Source organism: Enhydra lutris, unplaced genomic scaffold (genome assembly GCF_002288905.1).
Source record: "Enhydra lutris kenyoni isolate GAN:26980312 unplaced genomic scaffold, ASM228890v2 scaffoldscaffold71, whole genome shotgun sequence".
Lineage (NCBI taxonomy): Eukaryota > Metazoa > Chordata > Mammalia > Carnivora > Mustelidae > Enhydra > Enhydra lutris.
This window is the reverse complement of record NW_019154155.1, coordinates 369,248-375,077: the sequence shown is the minus strand read 5'-3', so window position 1 is coordinate 375,077 and position 5,830 is coordinate 369,248. Positions and strand designations below refer to the sequence as shown.

The following is a 5,830-nucleotide window of genomic DNA, read 5'->3' as shown; positions in this document are numbered from 1 at the left end:
GGTGCAGCTGAGCTGCACGGGAAGGACTGGGGTGGCTTCCAGAAAGCCAGACCCCCAGCCTCTGACCCTCAAACCTTCACTAACCAGTCTAGCCCTTCTTCCTACATCCTGCTTTCAGAGAGGAAAAGAAGATGAACATCTGGTCACATATAAATTACTATGTTGACAATATATCTGGTTATTGTGTTAATTTGAACATTTAAAAATTCTCAAGAGAATGTGTGTGGTTAGATCCCAAATCCTCAGCTCAGACCCTGGAGTGGAATCAAGAATGGTTCTTAAACAGGCCCTGACTCTGGTCCCCGAAAGACTCTGGCTCATCCACCCAAAGGCTGCAGACCTGCTTCCAGCACGTCATTCTTTCTCCACCTCACTGGCTCCTTGCCAAGCCCTCTGCAGGGCCCTCCGTAGGTCAAGTGCAGGGGAAGAGTTCCTGAAAGCATCACCACCATCAGCCACCCAGCTGAGGGATGAAAAGATCAAAGGACTGCTCATGCAAGTCCTGGGTAAGAAGTTCCCATTCTAAATATCACAACATTGTTGACTTTCCGGAGGGAAGCCAGTGAGGAGGAAAGGTCTGAGCCTGTATTGAGCAGACATTGGCAAGTCCAAGTCCAAGGCAAAAACATTAACACCTCCTGATGATGTCAGGAACTGTGACTTCTGCAAATTCAACCACATTCACACCTCTTGTGTCTCAGAGTGTTGTTTCATTAAGGTGCGGGGAGAGCGGATGATCCCTCCCACTGCAGTGTCCCGCTGCACCTGCTCCCCTCCCCTGGCTCACGCAAGTGCAGTGGGGACATGGACCCCTGCTCTTAACCTCCATTGGGGTTTTCCACCTCACTCCGGCAGACTGCCTACTTGTGTCCAGGGCCAATGAATTTTCAGGGAAAAGCAATTTTCTCCTGGGAGCTACAAACACTGACCTGTAACAGATGAGTAACAAACACCACAGTGTCTGGAGAAAAAAATAAATAAAACAGTCACATTTCCATCTTCAATATTGTCCTACCCAGGTGCCAGTGATTCATTATTATCAACCACTGAGGACAGCCAGAGACTGTCCATTATAAACTGGCTTTTTGTAATGACTAGCACCGTACAGGCACAGAGGGAAACTAAAAAATAAAAACAACAAAAACGAAACGCACACACACACATACACACACACGGAACCCAGAACTAATGGACATGATTAAAAGGCGGAAGATTTTCAAACAATCTCTCGCAATTCCTTTTAAAAATCAAAGCACAATCTGTTTACTTCACCCAGTGGTGTCTCTATAACTTTTCAGTATTGTAACCTGAATTTAGATGAAAAGAAAATACTAGATGTGTGCTTGGTGTCCTTTCTTGGGGAAACTGGTGACTCGTGATACATAGATGTATTCAGTGAATCTGTCAGAGCTGGGATGCTGAGACTTAATATTGTTAAAATGGCAATATCCTTCCAATTACTCTACCAATTCAAAATCCCAGCTGGCTTTTCTTGCAGAAATTGACAAACCAATCCTAGAACTCATATGGGCCCAAGTAGCCAAAATAATCATGGAAGGAACAGCCAAGTTGGGAGGACTGATAATTCCTGATTTCAAAACTTACTATAAAGCTGTAGTAATCAAGACAATGTTCTACTGGTGTAAGGACAGATACGTAAATGGACTAGAATTGAGAATCCAGAAAGAAGCCCTTACATTTATGACCAGTTTATCTTTAACAAAGATACCAAGACATTTTATTGGGGAAAGAATAGTTTTTTCCCCAAATATATTGTGCTAGAACACCTAGATACCCACATACAAAAGAATGACCTTGGACCTTTACCCCACACGATATGCAATAATTAACTCAAAAAGAGATCATAGACCTAAATGTATAAGCTAGAACTATAAAACTTTCACAAGAAAGTACAAAAGTAAGTCTTAATGACCCTGGGATTGGCAATGTTTTCTTAAATATGACGCCAAAAGCAAAAGCTACAGAAGTAGATAAATTAGACTTCATTGAACTAAAAACATTTATACTTCAAACAATACCATTAAGAACGTAAAAAGGGGGAAAGACGATAGAACAAGAGTAAAGAAGCATGATCCCTTTAGTTCCAGAAAATCTGGGGGAAAAAAAAAAAAAGAAATCTTATCAAGCCCTCAAAGCTACTTAAGCAAGGCAGGCACTTTCGGAAAAGAAGGAGAAATAGAAAGGAAAAGGGGTCAAGTTTAAATGACTGGACTGGTTCCTGCATGGTTCCTGGAGGCAACAAGATGACAAGGTGCACCTAAGATGATTAAAAGTGCAGTTTTATGTCTTGGAAATGCCAGATAAACATCCCTTGGCCTTTGTTTTTTGCATCCAAGGGATTAACGGGGTGAGTTTTCTGGTGCAGGGGACCACTGCAAGGCTTCTCCTGAAGATCATTTTTAGTAGTGTATTTGTCAAAGCAATCCCCCAGGCCATAAAAATGCTGTTTATGGGAATCTTATGTGACTTAGGGATTTCCCAACATGAAGTTTGTCTGAGAATTCATCTTGAAACGCAGACAAGCCAAGGTCAAGAATAAAAGCATCTCTTTGGTAGACAACCGACCCAAGGAAGGTTGGTGTCATTTGTTTAAAAAACATCGTTCATGAAATTGCCTTTCTAGGGAAAAATTTCCAGGTAGTCTCAGGGTTCTTGCACCCTTTCCATCTCATGATATCTTGACAGTAGCCTGTCCTCCTACAGAGAATAGAGTGGGCTTCCTCAAGAGGGTGGGCTCACCCGGCTCTCCAGATAAATGCATCAATCAGCTCATTCGACAACTGAACCAAACCAAAAATATCAGTAAGCACAATGTGTTGGAAGCGTTTTTGTTTTGTTTTGTTTTGTTTTGTTTTTTGCAACTGTTATACAGTATCTTCAAAGAAGATTATTTTCTGCCATGTCTTCAGAAGCTGCAGAGAGGTCAGGGAAAAGATGATGATGTCCATGGCAGACACATCCCATCACAGCCCAGCTCCAGGGGGAAGTTCCAGTGTGTTTTCTTTTTTTTTTTTTTTTTTTTTTTTAGATTTTATTTATTTATTGGACAGAGAGAGATCACAAGCAGGCAGAGAGGCAGGCAGAGAGAGAGAGGAGGAAGCAAGTTCCCCACCAAGGAAAGAGCCCGATGTGGGGCTCGATCCCAGGACCCTGGGATCATGACCTGAGCCGAAGGCAGAGGCTTTAACACTCTGAGCCACCCAGGCGCCCCTCCAGTGTGTTTTCAATACCGGCTGCCACTGCCATCTCTGAAATCAGCAAAGGACTCCTGCCATGGAGGAGGGTCCTGCTTTGTCACATCTTCCATCCTGGAGCTTAATGTTGAATGAATACTAAGCATGAATACAAGACAGTAGTGGACCAAGCCTATGGGTATACTTGAATCTGGCCATTCCTAGAGCCATGTTTGGGAAAGAACTTGAAATACAATCAGAAAGAAAAAAAAATTACATCCCACAGACTCAGAGACAGTAGCTGCAAATCACTTATCTGTTAATGTACTTGTACCCAGAATATGTAAAGAACTCTCAACACTCCATAACAAGAAGATGAATTTGTATCTTTGAAATCACATGCCACTTTAAAAATGGGCAAAGGATATGAACAGATATCTCTCAAAGGAAGATATATGAAGAAGGTCAATGGACACATGAAAAAAAAGGCATATTATTAATCACTAGGGAAATGCTAATCAAAACCACAGGGAGGTACCACTTCACAGTTAATAGGATGGTTCTAATAAGAAAGAGAAAATAATAAGGATGTGGGGAGATTGGAACTTTTCTGCATCACTGATGGGAATGTAAAATGGTACAGCCACTTTGGAGAGCAGGAATTCCTCAAAAAATAAACATGAAATTGCCCGATGATATTATCTTGAGAACTTTTACTGTATTGAATTATTTTTCTGTTATATTTTAATAAGAATAATGCCTTGTTAATTTATTATGCATTTTCAGAGGTGATCATTTAAAAAATATCATTTGCCAGTGTATTGTACATAATCTAAAAGTAACAAATGATTCAGTTGGTGATTTCTTTCTTCACTATTACTCCACTAATTAATTAATGTAGCAGGCCAGCCCTGAGGCTTTTTTGGGGCCATGTCACGGAAATGGTCAGTCCTTCTCAGGTTCAGATCAATTGATACGAATTGACAGAGACTGATAACTTGATAAAGAGTGTACTTTCTTACGCATCATCTTCCTTGAGGCTAAAACTTAGATCTCGAGTTTGAAGGATTTCCCTCAAATCCTTGATTTCCTGTTTAAGATGAAAATTCTTTTCCTACTTCAAGCACCCCTGGTGCTCACCCATCTCAGTGGCTTTCCTCATTATTGCTGCTATTTCCATTACCTGGTCAGCACGGGCTCGTAGTATCTTAGAGTGATGCTCATTAAATTTCATTATTATACCAAGGTCATCCTTTTGGATTGCCATTAGCAACCCAAACATTTGCCTTAGTACTTGCTCATTTGAAGTCCCAAAGCCTACTGATGTCCCTCCAGGGATGTATGAAGTTCTTTGTGCTCCTGCTACCAGTCTCCATCTGATCTCGGCTGTGCCTTCACCAGTATCTTGAGTCTTCATTCAGTTCTTGAATTTCTTCCTAATATTTCTTCATTACTTCTGCTCCTCTTGAGAGCCTGGTTTGCTCATAGAGAGATTTTGCTGCTCTGTCATGGTCTCTTGACATCAGCAAAGGTCTTCTCCAATGTACAACTCACTTTCTGGTCTCCATTCTTTGCAGCTGACCTGATTTGTGGGAGGATGACATGATCTCCTTAACCCCCAAAGGGACAGCCAGCATGAATCCTTTCAGTGAGGGAAAAGTAAGATGCTAAGAGGAATCACGTCCAAGACTTATAGTGGGGTTGGCTACCTAATTCCCTTCCTGAATCCCATCACTGTTACTTTGTGTCCCCTCCCTTTAGCCTGGCATTCTTCTGCTCAGGACCATGCATGACATGTGCTCTCTCCCCGTAGTTAGGGTGGTTAATAATACCCCAATGAAACAATAAAACGAGATGATCATCCCTAACTGAAAACAAGATGACTCCCCCTGAAGCAGACCTGTCTCTCTTTCTTTAGCATGGGCCTGCTTCTCTATTGTGCATGAGGGCTCATGAACACATCCCCACTATTCTGGTCAGCTTAGAAACCTTGCGGGTGCTGAGGGAATATTCGTGGAGTATCCCAACCATACAATGTCCCTCAGGCAAAACTCCTAGGCAACCCTCCATCTTTAGAGCTTCCCTTTCAGACCACGAGGGCCTTAAGCAAAGGTGAACTAGGATGCCAGCTGCCCCATGTCCCCCGGCCTCAGGTGGAAGGCTCTGGAGGGCTTTCAGCATTTCCAACAGTGTTTCAGATATGAGGCTGCCTTGGGCTGTGGAGTGTAAAATGCTTCCTGACAGGAAGTTCTGCATATAGGCGCCGGCATGAGTTTTGTGATATGTGAGGACATACCTAATGGGACATCCTTTGCACTCGCTCTAGATAGACACTTAGATTGGAGCACTAGGAATTGATTTTCCTCCCTCCAGCTTCCATTAAACTGTGAATATTCTTCACAGCGGATGCTGATAGGGTGGCTTACAGAGCTCTTAAGAAAACCAAATACATTAAGCCTATATCCTTGTCCCTAAATCAGCATATCTCAATATGGGGCCACAGATCATCTTTGTCACGTAGTCACCTGGGGAGTTTGTTAGTTTGTCAGACACAGCTTTTCTAGGTTCCATCTAAAAACATTAGTGCCAGGGTGCCCGGATGGCTCAGTTGGTTAAGAGTCTGGGTTCAGTTCAGG

At 42.5% G+C, this 5,830-nt stretch overlaps 2 pseudogenes; one reads left to right on the top strand and one right to left on the bottom strand.

Moving 5' to 3' along the window:
- Positions 1-271: 271 nt before the first annotated feature.
- LOC111159893 lies at positions 272-3,994 on the top strand (annotated as a pseudogene).
- Positions 3,995-4,155: 161 nt separating this feature from the next.
- Positions 4,156-4,717, bottom strand: LOC111159892 (annotated as a pseudogene).
- Between the last annotated feature and the right edge of the window lie 1,113 nt (positions 4,718-5,830).